We start from the raw sequence: 19157 nt of genomic DNA, 5'->3' as shown, positions 1-19157 counted from the left end.
GTTAGTGGGACCCAGAGCTGACGTTGGATGTGAGAGGCAAGTCCCATCTCGCAGAAGGCTTTACAAAATGGTTTTTACTTTAAAGCAACTTTTAAGTTTTCTAAAATGGTGTCAGGAAAGCCTCCTTGTGATTTTTTATTTTATTTTATTTTTTTTTACATGTTCAGAACTTGTCAGTTCTGGCCACTGTGCCCCAGATTATTATAACCCCAGAGCTCTGAGCTTCTGAGATCAAGACAAAAAAAGTTTATAAACAAAGGGAAGTTATTGGCTTGTATTACTGAAAACTCCAGAAGTTCGTTCTGGGGAGAGGAGTGTGTACTTCAGGTCTGGTGTGATCTGGTTTCACCCCATCATCAGAGCCCTGAAGCTTTCTACTGTCCATGGCCAGCTTTGTCTGAGGCTATGTTCCCTCGTGTCCCAGCCTCACATCTGCACACTCCGCCTCTGGAAATGCTGCCCTGGGTGTCAGCAGCCTGAGTGGAATGGCTTGCCCATTCTTTAGGCAAACACTGTGACCAGGGGGAGAGAATTACATTCATTCTCTGCAGCCTAAGCTCCATCTTCAGGAGAGGAGTGGGATTTCTCCTGCAGGACATGGGCTGTTTTTGGGTGTGGGGAATACCTGGGTGGTTAAGACCCGTTAACATGGAGGGGTTTGTTGGCCATGTGTGGGACGTCTTTGTGACACTGGTGCCCTAGGTCTCTGGGGTGGTTTGCCAAGAAGCGGAGGAAAAACATTAGACACCCTCAAGGGGGTTAACAGGACAACCTCCTCCAGGCCTGCCCACAGCACTCTGTCCTCCACCCAGCCAGGCCCTGAAGGCCTCCTCCAGATGGCACATCTGGTTGCTCAGTTCCTCTGCTGAGAATCCTACGGATTCTCTAAGTCCCAGTTCTTCCTGTGGCACAGGAGGCCCCGCATCCGCAGCCCCAGCCTCTCCAGCCTGGTCTGTGTGCCCTGTGTCTGGCACCAGAGCCTCTGCATGTTCATTCTCTTCCCTCTGATGGGATGGACTTTCCACTTCTCTTCTTGGGTTTACTCCTTTTTCTCCTTCCAGCCTTACCTCAGGCATCACCAGCTCTTCCAAGCTCCTTCCGCAGGTACCCGGGCCATCCTGGTGCTCTTGCCCTTGGAGTCCACAGCACCCCATGAGTAACCACAACACGGAGTGACCACTTCCTGTTGCAATCATCTGCTCACCACGTGCCTCCCTCTACTACACGGTGAGATTCTCGCTGGCGTAGGACTGCGGTAGATGTCAATGGGTGCTGATGGGACTGTTGGAATGTACTATCCATCCCTCAGCAGCACAGGGGGTCCATTTTCTGCTCTGCATTTGGCCCTGGGAGGAAGATAGTGGTTCCCCCCCTACAAAGCAGAACTTTCTCCATCAACTATTTTTCTCCCCAGGAACCCCAGCCACCGTACTAGCCTGAGAGATCTTCTGGGATCCCTTCCAGTCTTCACATGTATGACTGTTCACTGGAGGAGAAGAGAGCTGGTTCCACTAGCCTGAGATGACGTGGGATCTGCACTTCCCTCTATAGGAAGTCAGATTGGGTGGTAAGGGGACAGCCCCAGTTTGGGTTCTAAGTGTATCTGAGTGGAAAGAAATGTTCTTTTTTTTTATTTTTATTTTATTTATTTTTTTTAGGAGGTTTCTAATGTGTTTTCTTCCAGCTTACTGGCTGGCCTGCCTGGGTGGAAAGGTCCCAGTGTGTCTGAATGAGGGAAGTGAATGGAGTTGGGCCATTTAGAATAACATCACCATGACTGATAAGGAGATGGCTCAGATTTTTGAGTGCTCACTTTGTTAGCTATCATTTTATATATAATACATGAAATAAACCATTCAATGTATGCAGTACCTTATGAAGTAGAAAAGAGTATCATCCCCTAATCTATTAACAAGGAAACTGAGGTATAAAAAGGTTAATTATTTGCCTAAGGCCATGAAGCTGTTCAATGACAGAGACAAGGTTCCAATGCAGACAGTCTGGTCCCCATACCCTCAACCACTGCTCTACATTGCCAGTCTTGTCCAGGCTGTGGAAGAAGGAGGAGGGAGAGGGGCCAGTTTGGAAAAGGACATCGAAGCTGGTGGAAACCTGCCTCCATTGCTACCGTGGCTATTGACCTCCAAAGATCAAACCTGGCTCAGTTCTATCCACCCAGGCATTTCCAAGCCATCCTAAATACTGGTCATTGTAAATAAACTAGAGGTCCCTCGGTCCAGCCTGTGAATTCAGGCTGAAACCGGTTCTCCGACATCCCCTGAGGGGTCCTGGATTGTGAGATGGCACAGGCCAGGCTGAGGGACCCCACTGATGCATGATCAGGGGCCAGGGAGGGACACAGGAGGTTGGCCAGCTGGGAAGGGACCATGGAAGGGCTCCAGGGTGTGCATGGCCCATCTTGCTCAGTTCCAATCTGCCGGAGCCCAGCAGAGCCCCGCAGCAAGCTAACCTACCAGTTAGAGTGTCTGCCTCCTTGTGGTCAGTGCACATCATAGCAAACAGTTGAACGGCCTTAGCATAGCATTAGCATATTACGATTTGATAGGTCGAACAGATGACTGGGGAACACTTTTCTTATTAGGCTTTTATTATATAGGATGCCTGCTAGGAATATAACCCTCAGAACACATCATAAATCTTATTTCATTAGGGACTGACAATGGCTCTGTGAGGGAGGTACATTATTCCATCTTACAGGAGGAGAGGGTGGGGCTCAGCAAGACTAAGTGGCCACTCACAGGCCCCACACAAGTAGGCAGAGAGTTGGGACCTGCTCCTGGGCCCCCGGTCTGTGGACGCAGGGCCAACATCACAGAAGTCTTCCCTTGTGACCGAGGGTCTCTTCCTTGTGGGTGAGTCTCCTGAGCAAACATCTCTAGGGTGACTTATCCTTATTCCCCACTTCCTGTCTCCCCAAGATGACACCCAGATCTGTTGCTCCCCAGTTCACAGGCCCTGCTCAGGGGCCAGACAGGTCTGAGGGTGGAGACACCTGCCTTCCTGTCTAGGGCAACTTTTCACCTCTATCCACCCCAACCCATGTCCACTCCCTTTCCTCCAAACACCCCCATTTTCCCATCTTCCTTTTGCCTAGAAATGTTTGAGGTTTGGTAGTTTCTGCCTGTGAGTTCAGGGTTGTCATTCCCCTTCCCTTCAGTCCTTCTGGAGTCCGTGGACTTTCAGGGACATTAGAGCCTCAAGTGCCAGCCAAGGCCAGGCCCAGACTTTACCGGCCATCCTCTCCAGGGTCATTCAAGGAGCCCTAGAGATGGCATTGGAGAGAAGTGTGAAGGTGGGCTTGTCATCAAGCAGACAGGAAGTCCTACTATCCTGTCATTCAAACAGCTAAGGAATGCCCATTTCCAGAAGAAGAAGAAAAAAAAAGTCCCCAACTCTCTTCACCAGAATTCCTGAGACCCCCCAGCAAGTCACCCTCCAAGCAAATCCAGTCACCCTCACGTACTCACGTGGAGGAGAGACCTGGGCTACTACAGGCGTCCCGTGGAGTTGGGACATCGTTCCGACTGATAAGGAGCTCTCACATTGTTTGAGAGCTCACTTTGTTAGCTAAGATTTCTTGATTGCAAGTTATCATTTTACTAGTAAGTATACTACATGTACAAGCCATTCCATAGTCCCAGCATCTTATGAGAGAGGCGCCGTTATCATTCCCATTTTATAGACAAGGAAACTGGGACATAGAAAGCTGAGGTCATGAAACTGGTGTGAAGAAGAGAAGCCAGGAGTGAAGACTAATCCCTGCTCTCTCCCCAGGCTCCCCTGCAGGTGGCACATTCATCCATTCATCGCTCACCACCTGCCATGTTCAGGGCGCACTAAGGAAATAAGGCCGCACCTTAGGCCCTAGTTGGCTTTCATAAGCGCCATGCCCCATAGTGAAGACGGAAGTGTCAGTTACATACAGTGAAACAAGTGCTGAGAGAGGGGTAGACAAAAAGTGTGTGGGAACAGAATGGGAAAGTCACTGAGATGGATGCAGGTAGGAGGAGTTGTTTGTGCCAGGGTTCAGGGTCCTCAAAAAGGACATCTTCCCTGCCCTACTGCACGGGGACCCACAGCCCCGCTGGACCCCTTTGGGCAGAGAAGGTGGCAGATTGTCCCAAACAGCTGAGTCACTCCTCAGATTCCCAGCCACAGGCTGAATACCCGGCTGGCCCTCTCTGGGAGGGTGATGCAAAGAAAGGGTGAAATTACCAATGATATTTCACGACAGTGTGAGTCCTGCTTTTTCTTAAAAATGCAGGCTGTGGTTTTCTGATATTTTCCACATGTCACAAAATTTACGAGTCTGATCTCACAGTGCAGCCAGAAAGGCAATTGGTGATATATGTGGGCTGTCTGACTCCTCTGAGAAAGGATTCAGTTGTGTCTCTTAACGTGATTTAATCCTAAATCTTAGGCTGGGACGAATAGAAGATGCAAATCTATCTTCTTGGTTTAAGGATTTTGTATATTTGATATTTTCAAAAAACAATCACACAGAGAAAAACCATATTTTAACAAATGCATCTTGTTGGAAAGTGTAGATGTTTTGACAAATCGCAAAGCCGACCAAGTCACACACTTCATTGTCAACTCTTGCTGCCAGCTGGCAAGCATTTAAAATAATATTCCAAGAAGGTTTAACATTCCTGATTACATTGTTTGATTTTTGCACTTTCTAGATAATAGTTTTTCAAAACTGTATCTTGCAGCTAAAAATTAAATAGCGACTTCTGGGTATGCGTGGCATTCTTTAATAAAATGTGGCCCAATATAATATTCTCAGAGGCTGAGCAGTAATATAGAAGAGATTTACTGTAGCCCAAATGAGTGAGATCACTGATCCTATAGGATTCTTATTATTTTCTCAAGTTAAACTCCAGAGAATGCTGGGAATGGAGCCACAGGCTCCATTCACATCTGCCAGCATCCTAGATGGGCCTTCCTTTCCCATATGGATATCTGAAAAATTTGTGGGGTCTGTCAGCTGTGGGCTGGGAAAATGCCCCCTAAGAGAAAGCTGTGGACAAAGTTGTTTATTTGTAAAAATGTACCTCTGATTAGGGCAGTAAAACTAATCAGTTTGATACTATAACGGTAGGTACATGCCATTATGTATTGTCAAAACCCACAGAATGTAAGAGTAATGTTTGTTATGGACTTGGGTGATAATGACATGTCAGTTTAGATTAGATTGTAACAAATGCATCACTCTGGTAGGGGATGTTGATAACAGGGAGTTATGCATGTGTGGGGGCAGGGGATATCTGGAAACTGTCCATACTTTCTGCCTAATTTTGCTGTGAACCTACAACTGCATTAAAAAAAAAATAGAACAGACTGCGGCACCTCAGAGGGAAGGCAGGGGAGGGTGGCTGGGAAGGAGGGAAGAGATCAACCAAAGAATAGGTATGCATATAAGCATAACCCATGGACACAGACAATAGTGTGGTACAGGTGGTGTGGAGGCATGTGCAGGCTAGAAGGGGTTAATGGGGAAAGAAAGGAAACGTACGTAATACTTTCAACAATATTCTTTTAAGTGCCTCTGGGCAGCTCAATGCACTACCCGAGCTTCCCTGTTCGTGTGGCCACATGGCTCTGCCCGCTGCCTTCCTCAGACTGCTCCTGCCTGCTCTACGATGTTTTCTGCCGGCTCCCAGCTCTTGACTTTGGTTCTTGCTTGTCCCTCAGGATCTGGATGTCCCATCAATGTCTTTAGAAGACCTGATATGTGCCAGGCACTGGCTTACACCTGGGTTCAAGACCCAGTCTCACAGCAAAGTCTCCCTTGAATAGACCCCACATCATTTGGGATGCAATATTAGAGTCAATGGGCTCATCCATCTGAAATATTTGTTCCATAAGAAAATCATTAAAAATGTGCTAGCCACCGAAACCAGTTTGGCTCAGTAGATAGAGCGTCAGCCTGCAGACTGAAGGGTCCCAGGTTTGATTCCGGTCAAGGGCATGTACCTTGGTTGTGGGCACATCCCCAGTGGGGGATGTGCAGGAGGCAGCTGATCGATGTTTCTAACTCTCTCTCTAACTCTCCCTTCCTCTCTGTAAAAAAATCAATAAACTATACATTTTTTTAAAATGTGCTGGACAGTAGGGAGCTGGCTGGAGTCCCAGAGGGGGAAAAAAAAATGTCCTGGGTGAAGGTGCCTCCTGTGTTCACACATCAGGAGCAAAGAGGACAGACACGCCTGAGGACGGAACCCGTGATGGTTGGCAGCATCTCACTCACTGGGCTCATCTGCTCCTCACAGTCAAGCGAGGCTGTGTTACCTATGGCAGCAGACAACTATGAACTCTGAGGAGCTTATCACAAAGCAAGCTGTTCTTCACTCACATAAAGCCCAATGTCGCTGGTTGGGTGACTCTAAGTCCCGAGTTCAGAGGTCCAGCTCATGGTATGGTGTGTGGCTCTGATGTATCCAAGTCTTTGCTCCAGGCATGGAGAAGGCAAAGCAAGGGACCATGGAAGATGCTGCTGGGCCTTTCAGGGTCCAGGCCCTGACAGGGCATACGCACCTGTGGGACTGGGTGAGCACCAGCAGGTCTGCATACACAGTAGGGGAACCACTTCCACTGAGGACGAACAGATTTTTATTGATTTCAGAGAGGAAGGGAGAGGGAGAGAGCAATAGAAACAACAATAATGAGAAAGGATCATCAATTGGCTGCCTCTTGCACATCCTCTAACTGCAACCCGGCCATGTATCCTGACCCAGAATCGAACTGCGACCTCCTGGTTCATAGGTTGATGCTCAATAACTGAGTCACACTGGCCAGGCCATTGGGGACAATTTTAAAACTAAAAAAATCATCTTCCATTCTTTCTAGACTTTTTAAATCCCATGCACCAGGCTAGTTTTCTTACCTATCTGTAGTCATTAAACTAGAGAGACCTTTTGATACGGAAGTCCTGAATTTCCTATCTCCTGCCCAGAGCCATAGGAAAGCATTATGTATTAGGACAGGAGACAAAAGGATGACAGCCTCTTTGTTTGTCAATAAATAGATCTAATGATTCAAGAAATTCAACAACAAATGTTGCAAGAATTCTATAAAGGCAACTGCTAGAAAGACAAGTCCACCCCATCTTTCTTGGGAACCCATAAATTTGCCCCGAATATGCCCAGATCATTCTGAATGATAGGTAAATCTCAACTTTAAAATATCATTCTCTTTCTAACTGGAAATATATGGTTGGACCTAAAGCACTTGATAGTTTTTTGATCATCACTGGCAACTGTTGTCACTGAAAATTCAGTTGTAGTAAGTTGACCTAGACAAAGTTATCATAATGCACTCTATGAAGCTAAGAGAAAATGCAAAATTCCCTTTGTTACTTTAGGTAATCACATCTTCATTCAAAAGAACTTTCTCATTAGAGGATCTCAAAATAGTCTCAAAACACAGACTACAGAAGGGGAAGTGTGACTGTAAGTGTTTTCACACACATGCTAGAAATCCCAACCCCGTTCATGCCGATAGTTGGAAATATGCTATGATGATAGTGCCTTTATTTGTGTACTTGGGACTTCAATATAATATTGTTCTCTGACCCCACTTCTCTAACAACCAGGAAATATGATGCCCTTTGAGAGCCAAACAATAAGGTCAACAACAGAGAGAAGCAAAGTCACTTGAAGGAGAGCCCCAACTAGCAGTGTAAAGGCCCGCTAGCAATGCAGGGAAGGTGGATCATGTGTAAAGAAAGAACGTGTCTCCTAGGAGAGCAGCCAGTCAGCCCTGGAAGCCTGGAAAAGAAGAGAATCTGTTACAGGTGCTGACGGCAGGAGCAAAGGACCTTCAATTAAAGGGTTTGTGGCTGGATCCCAAAGTGATGAAAATGGTGCATTTGGCCTTTCTAATTCCTTTCCTTTCCTTTCCTTTCCTTTCCTTTCCTTTCCTTTCCTTTCCTTTCCTTTCCTTTCCTTTCCTTTCCTTTCCTTTCCTTTCCTTTCCTTTCCTTTCCTTCTTTCCTTTCCTTCCTTCGTTCCCTCCCTCCCCCCTCCCTCCCTCCCTCCCTCCCCCCCCCCCCCCCCCCCCTCCCTCCCTCCCTCCCTCCCTCCCTTCCTTCCTTCCTTTTTTCCTTTCTTTCTTTTTACTTATTTAAAAATTTTAGGGCCCCCTTTCTTCTACTTCCTCCCATTAGCTAATACTATATTATCTTGTATCTTCCAAGAAAAACTCCACAATGTTTTCAGAGGCAATAGGGAGCCATGGAAAAGAATCTTGCCCTATAGAGTAGACTATAGGGCATAGTTCTGGAACATAATCACTGATTCTTAAGTTAATTATAAATGCTCATCATATATAAGATGAGGATTTTTCCCTAAAGAAATTATGCCTTGGTCTCTCGATTTCTTTATTGTAAATAACCAAGTGCTGCTTGGGGAAGATCTATCCAGGTAAAGGGGATCTAACTCAATAATCAGAGTCACTGGACTCCACTGACAAAGAGGTCTGTAATGTGAAAACAGACTCAGAGGGTGGAGGCCAGTTGAATCCTAAACTTTGAGCTTCATTTGCCACTTGGAATCATCAGTCTATGTTAGCTTGATTTCACTGACCAAGTCATCTAACTCTTCTTGCTCTATTTCCATAACCCTCTCTCTGCTCTGCAAGCAATTTTCTGATCACAACTCACAAGTCTGCCTGCAAAAAAAATGCTATGCTCATCATGTAGACTTCTGAGCATTTTGGTCCCTATGATAGTTACTTGTCATTGTCAATGAATACCCTGGCATACTGCTTTTACCCTTCAGTCTCACAACTTGACTAATGAGTTTCTTCTTCCAATATAGTTCTGCTCATAGTAGGCTATTAATATTCAGAGTCTGCAGCACTACAGGCCATCCCAGCCTATAGAGGTAGTGATAGTCAGACATCAAGGATTTCCAGCAGATGGACTGTGGATCTTGCTCATCATGAAAGCTTTTTGACAGAGAGCAAGTTGGGTGAAAGAGAGCTCTTTTTTTTTTTTTTTTTTTTTCCCTCTTTCTTTCTATTGTCATACAATGGCTGTTTTCCATTTCAAATGGCAAGCTTCCAATCACTACACAGTTCTAGGTTGCTTCTCTTTTGTGTGCCAAGAATAATTTTGGAGACAACAAACGTATTAGTTCTTATTAGCAATTCCCAAACAAGAAGTGTGCATAACAGCTGAACTGATGTAAGCTGTGTCCTCAAATCTGAAAACAAGGACTGGACCAATAAGGCTGGCAATGAATATTTCCTCCCTTTTTTTTTTCTTCTTTTTTTTAATTTTTTTCATGTAAAGCTTCCTCCCCAAGCTCCTCAGGGCATTTGCGTCTTGGCAGGCTGTCATGTACACATACATACATGCATACTAGTACATGTATGTGCTACTGAAATAAGAGCTTTGTCATCTTCTTCATTGACAACTCTATTCTAGACACATTAAGTTAGCTTTCTCTAACCAAGGGAGACTGAGTTAGAATATAAGTTTTCAATAAAAACTGAAAATATCAGGAGACACTGCCTGCACAAGAACTTGGGAAATGAGAAAGCCTCCCTGGCAGTTCTCAGGGCAAGGAGGTCTGACCGTCTGTAACAGCAGATTGGGTGGGCAATCCTGAAGGACTGCTTCCGATTCTGCAACCCGCTCACGAGGCCTTCGGGAGCCTGTTCTCATTCATAACTTTTTGCCATGGTTGCAGTTAAGTAATTGTACAATTACTGGGTTCATACCTACAAGTTCTTAGAAGGCAGGGACTGTGTCTGGCTTTTTTCCCTCTGAAAACTCAGCCCCTACTATAGTGTCTTGACATGGAAGATATTTGGTAAATATTAGATGAATGGATAATATACCACCCAAGGGCCTATGTCTTTCACTTTTGAACCACTGATGCCTAGCAGAGTGCCTGGCATAGCAGGAAGTTAGGCATCAGCTGAGGGAGGAAGGAAAGAAGGAAGGAAAGAAGGAAGGAAGGAAGGAAGGAAGGAAGGAAGGAAGGAAGGAAGGAAGGAAGGAAGGAAGGGTCATCACCATCCTATGAACTTAGTGTGATTGAACTTGCGGTTTTCTGATTGATATCATCAAAGGGAGAATCTCCTTCTGTTGGCAAAGATACGAAAAATAAACAGAATGCCATCTAATTTAATTTGAGTTGCAAAGGTAGTGACTAACATTTCTGTTTTGGGGTGGGAGGAGGATGCTCTGCGAGCTGCCGGCTGTGGTTTCAGTTACTTTAGTGACTGTTACAGTCTCATGAGAATGATCTCCTCTTAATAAGGACAGTTACTTAGATTTATTACTCCTTTGTGGTCTTGTTAAAGATCTAAGAAGGATCTTATTTAAATGAAAAGAATAATAGGAGCTTTTTAACAGAGAGCAAGGTTTAATTAAAACTTGAGCATCAGATTGATGCCTCTGTGGTTGGATAGAAAAACTGGGTTGAAAAAAGAAAAAGGAGTAAATAAACAATGGCACCTATTTTACCTACTCTTGGGGGTTGGGGGGGAAGACCATTTTGAATGGAAAGCCTCAAAAGGCCGTGTGTATTTGGGTTACACAGGACATCCCGTTTCTGAGGGTGGCCTTTTGGAATCAGTCCTCCTTCTTCGTTTAATGAAATGCGATAATGAGCTCCATTACCTGCTGGGGTGCCCGATCCAAGTGCCAGAGCTGGGATGACCGATGGAACCACTGCGATAATACGCCGTGGTATTTACAAAGTACTTTGTAAGGTTCCCAGCGAGGAACCGGGCCCGAGCGCTCCCAAAGAAATGCATTGTCCCGGAGAGCCCATCCCAGGAGCAGGAGCTCAGCGTTCTTCCTTGAGGAACAGTAGCAAGAGCTGTTTGGAAACTCCAAAAGCTCTGGCCCTGGGGAAATGTCATAAAAAAACCCCTCATGTTCTATGAACCCCCCCAAACAAAAATATAGAATGAACCAAGACAAGTGAGAGCCCGTCAGATGCGGGGCCCCGCAGCAGACAGACGGCCTGTAGGCCGCCTGACACAGCTGATGTTTCCGTGTTGGCTGGTGCATATAAATGCAGCTGTCTGCTGGTAGCAGCATTATTCTGCTCTAAATAAATAACCAACAGCAGTCATTTAGATGCATTTTGGGTGACGAAGGCACATGGGATCTCATGTCATCGAAGGCAGAGCATTTCCATGTTAAATTATATTATTGAGAACAACGAAGGAGTAAGCACAGGGTGCGGTGGGGGAGGGGTTACTTCGCGGCTTCCGGGGTTTGTTCTGATTTTATGTCACCCTGGTGGTCAACAAATGTCATGCCAAGAACAGATGAGCACTAAATGAATCTCTTCTTGTGATGATTATAACAAGACTGTAAAATGGAAAACAGTAAATATAACTCATCCTTATTAAGACTCTCCGGTATTTGTTTCCAGCCTGAGCTCCTAACAAGAGAGTAAACAATACGTGGTCTCTTGTGATTGCTAATTAAAATGCAATAAATTATGGAATCAATTTAAATTCTGGATCAGCTCTACAGTGGGTTCAACAACCTCCTAAATTTTATTTTCCTCTTGGGGTCCCTTTTCCAGAACCTTCAGGTAGGGGTGTCTTTGTGTACATGGCCTCCTTTTGTTTGATTTTTAATTGCTCTGGTGGCTTCTTTTGGGAAATACGGTTAAATAGCAGGGAAATTCTAGGGTCTTGGTGTATGTTTTCCCTGCCTCTGAGTTCCCACCCTGCTTCTGGCTTGTTGTTTGGACCAGGATAAGATCTGGGGTTGCTGTTCAAAGACATTCAATGGGAGTGGACGTGGCAAGGCACCTGGCACAGCCAAATAGCTCTGGTTCCCCACAGTTTTGTCTGCGTCCAGCAAGAATAATGGGGTCTAAGTGGAAAGTATCCTTTATGTTCCTAAGGCATAAAGACAAAGTGTTTGTCAGTGAGGCCCAACAGGAGAGAGACTATTGCCTCTTGAGAGAAGAATATACAGATATAGGTATAGAGATGTAGGTAGAGTTATAGGTATAGTACAGTTATATAGATGTATCCTAATGGAGAAGTATTTCCACATTAAATTTTATTATTGAAAATAATGAAGGAGTGAGGACATATAAGTTATATATGTATAATATACCTATACCTATATCTATACATTCTTCTCCATATCTACCTATAGTTATATAGATAGTTATATATGATACTAGAGGCCCAGTGTATACAATCTGTGCACTGGACAGGGGAGGGGTGTTCCTCACTGGGCCTGTGCCCTCTTGCAGCCTGGGACCCCTCGGAGGATGTCCAGGACTTCTCACTCCTTACTGCCTGCCTGTAGCTTCTGGCTGAGCAGCGCTCCCCTGGTGGGACTGCACTGACCACCAGGGGGCAGCTCTTGCATTGAGCATCTGGCCCCTGGTGGTCAGTGTGCATCATAGCAACTGGTTGTTCCGCCGGTCTTTCCACCGTTTGGTTGATTTGCATATTAGGGTTTTATTATATAGGATATAGTTATAACATAATATATAATTATGTTACTGTATATTGTAATATATAATGATTAGCAATATTTACTAATGTTAACATATATTATATAATATATAACTATAGCTATTTATACCTATATTTACATCTACCGTGTTTCCCCGAAAAATAAAACATCCTCCGAAAATAAGACCTACTTACAGGTTTCCTTCTGAGTGAAATATAAGGCAGCCCCCTGAAAATAAGGCCCCCCCTCTAGGCTAAACATGAGAGATTTGGTCCACTGATTCTGAAAGAAATGGAGTCACAAGAAATTCACCAGGAAATTCAGGAATTGGATTGTTATGATGATGTTCCAGAAGATGATGACATGATTGTCACTGACTAAATGAGTAAGTTCTTGATACTGTAGGATTCACAGTTTGTCTGGTTTGTGTTGACAACTACCATACTACTGTACCATATACAGGTAATAAATTTCCTTTATTTTCATTTAACAATAAATGTGTACCGTATCCTTCTTCATGGAAAAATAAGACATCCCCTGAAAATAAGACCTAGTGCATCTTTGGGAACAAAAAATTAATATAAGACACTGTCTTATTTTCAGGGAAACAGGGTGCATATGTACCGGTACTTTGGTTTTGAGGGCATATTAAATGTAGGAAAGTCTGCAAGAAAGAAAATATTCTGAGGGCGATCCCTCTGGGAAAAGCCCGTTGCTTTGACCAGTGTGGCAGTGGCTCTTTCAAACTGCCCGGGAGAAGACAGGAACAACTAACCCAGGCGCTGGGCAGGGCTGCCCTCCAAAGGCTTTGCTGCTGCTGCTGATTGGCATCGGTGAGAGGCAGGTGAGGTGTGGAGGGGAGTGTGGGTGTGTCCCAGCCAGAGTACAGCTTACCCAGCACTGCCCTCTGAGGGGAGCCTGAAATGCAGTTCCGGGGAATAGGACGATTTATGTCAGAGGAGATGCACAAGCCCAGCCTGCTCGTTCCTTGTGTAGGACATGCCCGGTTCTTTTCTGCCTCCTTCAGAAAACACCAGCAGAGCCCTAACCAGTTTGGCTCAGTGGATAGAGCTTTGGCCTGCAGACTGACAGGTCCCAGGTTCAATTCTGGCACATCCCCAGTAGGGAGTGTGCAGGAGGCAGCTGATGGATGTTTCTCTCTCACCGATGTTTCTAACTCTCTATCCTCTCCCTTTCCTCTATGTAAAAAAATCAATAAAATATATTTAAAACAAAAACAAAAACAAAACAAAACATCAGCAGGTTCATCTCTTGCTACCCAAGAAGCAAGCTTGGCATAGCAGCAGACAAGCCACCTTCCTAGCTGTTATTCAGCTGTAACTCAGGAGAATTAACTTCTATCCCATTCAGTACTTAATAATCTCTTGTTGGTTGGTTGAGAGGCAAAGGACATTTTCACCTTACAGATGTGCCATATGATCTCTTTAAAAGTCACCAGGATGTAGGGACATAAATATGGACTTTAGAGTAACGTAAGAGTTGGGCTTAAACCTCTATTTTGTCTCTTATTAACTGCATATTCTTCAGCAAGTTGTTTCACTTATATATAAAACTAGAGGCCTGGTGCATGAAAATTCATGCACTAGGGTGGGGGGTCCCCTCAGCCCAGCCTGCCCCCTCCCATAGTCCAGGATTCCTCAGGGGCGGACGGTGACCCGGCAATCAGGGAAAGGCGATGCCCCATCACACCTCTGCTGCTGCCACTGCCGGCAGCACAAGCCTTGGAAGGCGCTAGTGACCAGAGCCTCAGGCTGGGCAGCCACCACATGAGGCTTGCCTGCATCTTGGGCCAGTTCTGGGTGACTGGGGGGCTGAGGGGACTGGGGGATTCTAGAGGCAGGCGCGCAGAGCGGCCACGCACCTGCCTCCCTGGCAGACTGAGGGGACTGGGCGCTGCCATCTTTGAGGGTGTCGCAGTCAATTAGCAATTCCCTCCTTATTGGCTGTGGGTGCTGCCATATTTCTGAGGGTGTGACAGTCAATTAGCATATTCCCTCTTTATTAGATAGGATGAGCTTAATAGTGGCTACCTAATGGGACTATTATAGAGATTAAACAAGCTCTTGTACATAAAATGCTTGCAACATTTAGTAGACAATAAACGTTAGTTAAACAATTTAAACTTTTTAAATCTCTATTTTGTTAATTTTTTTAATATTCATTTTCTTTTTATATATTTAAAAACCTATAATTTTAACCTGCATGCCTATTCCTCAGTTTATTTTCTTAAAAGAAGAGCATAACGATTTAAACAGCAAATGATGGTTTGTCTTTTCTGGAACACACACACACACACACACACACACCACATGTGTGCATACACACACAGAGGCAGATAGGTGACTTTTCAAAGTGCCTTCAATGTTGGGTTGTCATAGTAATTAAGAAGGGGACCTGGCTCATGTGAGAAAACACTGAAGCAGTTAATGCGCGGTGCATCATGGGAGATGTAGTCTTCCCTGATCTTTAAAAAACATGCTCTGAACTGAAGAGCCCAGAAGAAGTGGGATGTAGGCCCAACTGCCTGCTGGTGAGGACGACCAAATTCTGTGCACTTATGTTGGAAGGAAATTTAAAAACCAGAACCCAGCAATCGCTTGCTTTCATCCAACTCGATGGCAGCTGCTAATGAACATTTACTGGCGATTAGTTTCACTCTGCCCTGGAACCTCCGGCAGGAAAACTGCTGGCAGAGCTGCAGCCAATAACTAGAAAAGACCGCGTCTCTGGAGAGAATAACCAGACCACAACCGGGGTTTCTTCTCTCTGCCCCAATTACCCTTATATTTTTATCTGACAGCGCCCCGTGCAGTGAGCCTTTCTGTTAGTGCTCGTTCGTAAATGGGGAGTGAGTCAAACACCCTTTCCCATTTCTCTCTTCTGCCGGGTGACTTTTTGCATTTGGTATTGCTCAAAGACAGGCGGGGTTCTGGAGGAGTTCAACCAAAGGACTTGGATGCATGCATATAAGCACCACCAATGGACACAAGACACTGAGGGTGTGGAGTGAGGGCACGTGACAGGAGTTAGGGGAAACTGGGGTAAGGTCAATGGGGGGGAAAAAGGAGATATATGTACTACTACATGTAATTCTTTAAACAATAAAATTTTTTAAAATGAGAAAATAACCTGAGGAATAGGCATGAGAGCAGGTTAAAATGACAGGTTTTTAAATATATAAAAAGAAAATGGGTATAACAAAAGTTAATAAGCTGGTCAGGAAGAGGGCTGGAGAAAGGCTGGGGAGAGACCACTGTCCCCAGGTAGAAGGTCCCCAGAAAAGTTGTGTTGGAAAATTAAAGGCCTAGGAGAGCACAAGAGAACCCTTTTATCTCAGAAGGCTACCAATCTTACAGTCAAAGGAGGAATTCTTTCTTTTCTTTTTTTTAAAATATATTTTATTGATTTTTTACAGAGAGGAAGGGAGAAAGATAGAGAGCTAGAAACGTTGATGAGAGAGAAACATCAACCACTGCCTCTTGCACACCCCCTGCTGGGGAAGTGCCCGCAACCAATGTACATGCCCTTGACCGGAATCGAACCCGGGACCTTTCAGTCCGCAGACCGATGCTCTACCACTGAGCCAAACCGGTTTCGGCCAAAGGAGGAATTCTTTTAAAGCAGCCAACAAAGAAGAAAGACTGCTGGCAGGTTCTTTTTAAAACTTCAAAATAAGGAATGCAAAACCATGGCTTTTAAATTTTTTATTTTATTTATTATTTTATTTTACTTTGTTTTATTAAATTTCTTGGCGTGACACTGCTTAATAAGATTATATGTTTCAAGTGTCAATTCCATGTACCATCGTCTGCATATGGCATTGTATATTCACCACCCAAAGTCACGTCTCCTTCTATCACCAGGTATTTGACCCCCTTTACTCTCTTCAACCTCCCCCTTTCTCCCTCCCCCTTCCCCTCTGTAACCACCACACTAAAGCACCAAAGTCCGGCTTCAGGTGTGACTGGTTAAGGGGCGGATACAAGGGAAAGGAAATAGAAATAAAGACCGTGGGGAAGTGGGATGGTTTTAACAGGGGTGTCGAACTCAATCAGAGAAGGGGCCAAAATCTAAAATCCAGCCTAAATCGCGGGCCGAATGGTTTACTGAACAGTCATAAACTGACAATGTTAACCAGAAATGTGAATTTAAAATGAGTGGAACAATCTTTTCCTTAACAGTGCTGTTAACCAACTCACATGCTATCAAGCAAAACAGTAATATTGGTATCAAGCAAAACAGTAATATTGGAATGTACCTAAAATGCTCATTGTTTTGTTTTCTGGCTAGATGTCTGACACCGTTTTCCCCGGATCAATGAGTCAATGTTCGGTTTTATTTCTTGGGCTGTAGCAACCCGCAAAACAGCATGGAGGTTGTCATCGGTAATGCGTGATCTGTGCTTGTTTTTGTTCAGATTCATTATTGAAAACATCTGTTCACAAAGATAGGTGCTCCCGAACATGGAGAGAATACGGGCAGCATGAAGTCGGAGCTCTGGCATTGAGTCAGGGGGCAGTAGAGGGTAGAAGTCCTCAATTTCAACATCCTGAAACCTTGATTTCAGGCCACTGTCAGACTGAAGCTCGATTATCTCCATCTGAAGGTGATGGGGCACATTGTTGACATCAACTGTAAAAGGATTGGCAAAGATGTCAAAGCCTGGGTGCTGTGTTCTAAAGTCAGAGAAGCGCCGCTCAAATTCACTTAGTAAACGGCTAACTTTGGTAGCCAGCCGACTGCAAGGAAAAGTACCAGAAATAGTGGTTGAGATACTCAAACAAACGGGAAAGTGGGCAAGATTGTCCTGTTCCAGTTGGGACTTCCATAGTTGAAGTTTACGCTGGAATGCTGTGATCATGTCAGACATCTTTGTGATGACTTGTTTGCGTCCCTGCAGCTTCAGATTCAGTTGGGCGAGATGCTCACATATGTCACACATCATAGCAAAATCACATAGCCAGGCGGGATCCGACAGTTCAGGCAAGGGCTTTCCTTTACTTTCCATGAAAAGAGCAATTTGTTCTCTGAGCTCAAAAAATCTTTTGAGGACTGCGCTCTTGCTCAGCCATCTTACTTCTGTGTGGTATGGCACGTCTCCATGCTCTGCACCCACCTCCTGTAAAAACTGTTGGAACTGGCGATGATTCAGGCCACGTGCCCGTATAAAGTTAATAGTTTTAATGACTGTGGTCATTATGTCATTCATGTCCAGAACTTTTCCACACATAGCCTCTTGGTGGATAATGCAATGATAAGTAATCAAGGGTGTGTGGCAGTGACTTTTTTGCATTCTTTCCTTCATTAGTCCAACCAAGCCTTTTTTTTCTCCGCACATTGAAGGTGTGCCATCGGTAGTTAGCCCCACCAACTTTTCCCAGGGTAATTTAAAATTATTTATAGATTTCTCCACAGCCTCAAATATATCTCTACCAGTCGTCGTCCCATGCATGGCAGCTACATCCAAAAGTTCCTCAGTGACAGAGAGGTCGGTCTTCGTAGCACGTATAAAGATGGACAGCTGCGCTGTATCAGTGTTGTCTGTGCTTTCATTGATAGCAAGTGAAAAAGCGAGATAACTGCATGCCAGTTCGGCCAGCTGTGATGATAGATTTCCTGAGAGTTCTTGAACTCTATCTGCAATGGTGTTTCTTGACAAACTGACATTTTGAAAACTCTGTATCTGGTCTGGGCATACTTGCTCACACACTTTTAGCATGCATTGCTTCAAAAAGGCACCCTCTGAAAAACACCTTGAAGTACGGGCAATTTCTTCAGCCACTATAAAGCTTGCTTTCACTGCAGCATCATTTTTCGCTGTAGCCTTTGTAAACATTTGCTGCTGTGATTGTAGTTTGCCTTTTAGTTCTTTAACAATTTTATGCTTTTCTTCCAAAGTATATTTGCCATACTTAACATTATGTTTGGTGTCAAAATGACGACGTATATTGTACTCTTTCATCACCGACACTGTCTCATAACACAATATATACACTGGTTTGCCCTCTCTAAGCACAAACATGTATTCATTTTCCCATTTGTCATTAAATTGTCTGCCTTCACCGTCAACTTTTCTTTTCCTGGACATTTTGGGACCAATATTGGCAGTAAAAGATGTAGTTTATTGGAAATCTGCGTTAGAAGGAAAAAGTTGAAAACTGCACAGGGATAGCTTGATTTGGCAGATGGAGTGGAGAAAAAAAAAGTCAGTCAATAAATGTCTGGCTGGGTACAGATAGCAGATTCTGTTGCGATTTTTATGCCTGCACTTTATGCCAGGAACTGGCAGCTTCTGCTGTGCATTTTTTATGCCCGCACACTCACTCTCTCCTCTGCTCTGCCACCCGCACAACCACATCGGATGCCGGACTATAGGTCACGCCTCCTGAATCTCGCGTGACTTGTTATCTATGCGCATGCGTAATAGATAGCAAGTACGGCAGCTGGCGAGGCGGCCGGCGAGATCACAAGCCTCCTATGTCACCGCGCGTCATTGTGATGGAATGCAGTGGAGTGCAGTGATGACAGCGCGGTGCGGGCCACATTGCAAGGCCTGGCGGGCCGGATTTGGCCCGAGGGCCTTGTGTTTGACATGTGTGGTTTAGGAAGATGAGCTCCGTGTTATGGGCGACCCTCGAATGACGACCACCAGTCATCCAAA

General features: G+C 44.8%; 1 long non-coding RNA gene across 1 annotated transcript; it reads right to left on the bottom strand.

Annotated features, from left to right (window-relative positions):
• Nucleotides 1-14053: 14053 nt before the first annotated feature.
• Nucleotides 14054-18947, bottom strand: LOC123652790. The gene is made up of 3 exons (XR_006742281.1): nt 18935-18947; nt 16696-16698; nt 14054-14227 (listed from the first exon to the last, which is right to left on the bottom strand). It is a non-coding gene; the product is annotated as an uncharacterized LOC123652790 (long non-coding RNA).
• Nucleotides 18948-19157: the final 210 nt, after the last annotated feature.

The sequence above is a fragment of the Pipistrellus kuhlii genome, unplaced genomic scaffold (genome assembly GCF_014108245.1).
Source record: "Pipistrellus kuhlii isolate mPipKuh1 unplaced genomic scaffold, mPipKuh1.p scaffold_m20_p_2, whole genome shotgun sequence".
Classification (NCBI taxonomy): domain Eukaryota; kingdom Metazoa; phylum Chordata; class Mammalia; order Chiroptera; family Vespertilionidae; genus Pipistrellus; species Pipistrellus kuhlii.
The sequence above is the reverse complement of the archived record's forward strand: the minus strand, read 5'-3'. Positions and strand labels throughout refer to the sequence as shown.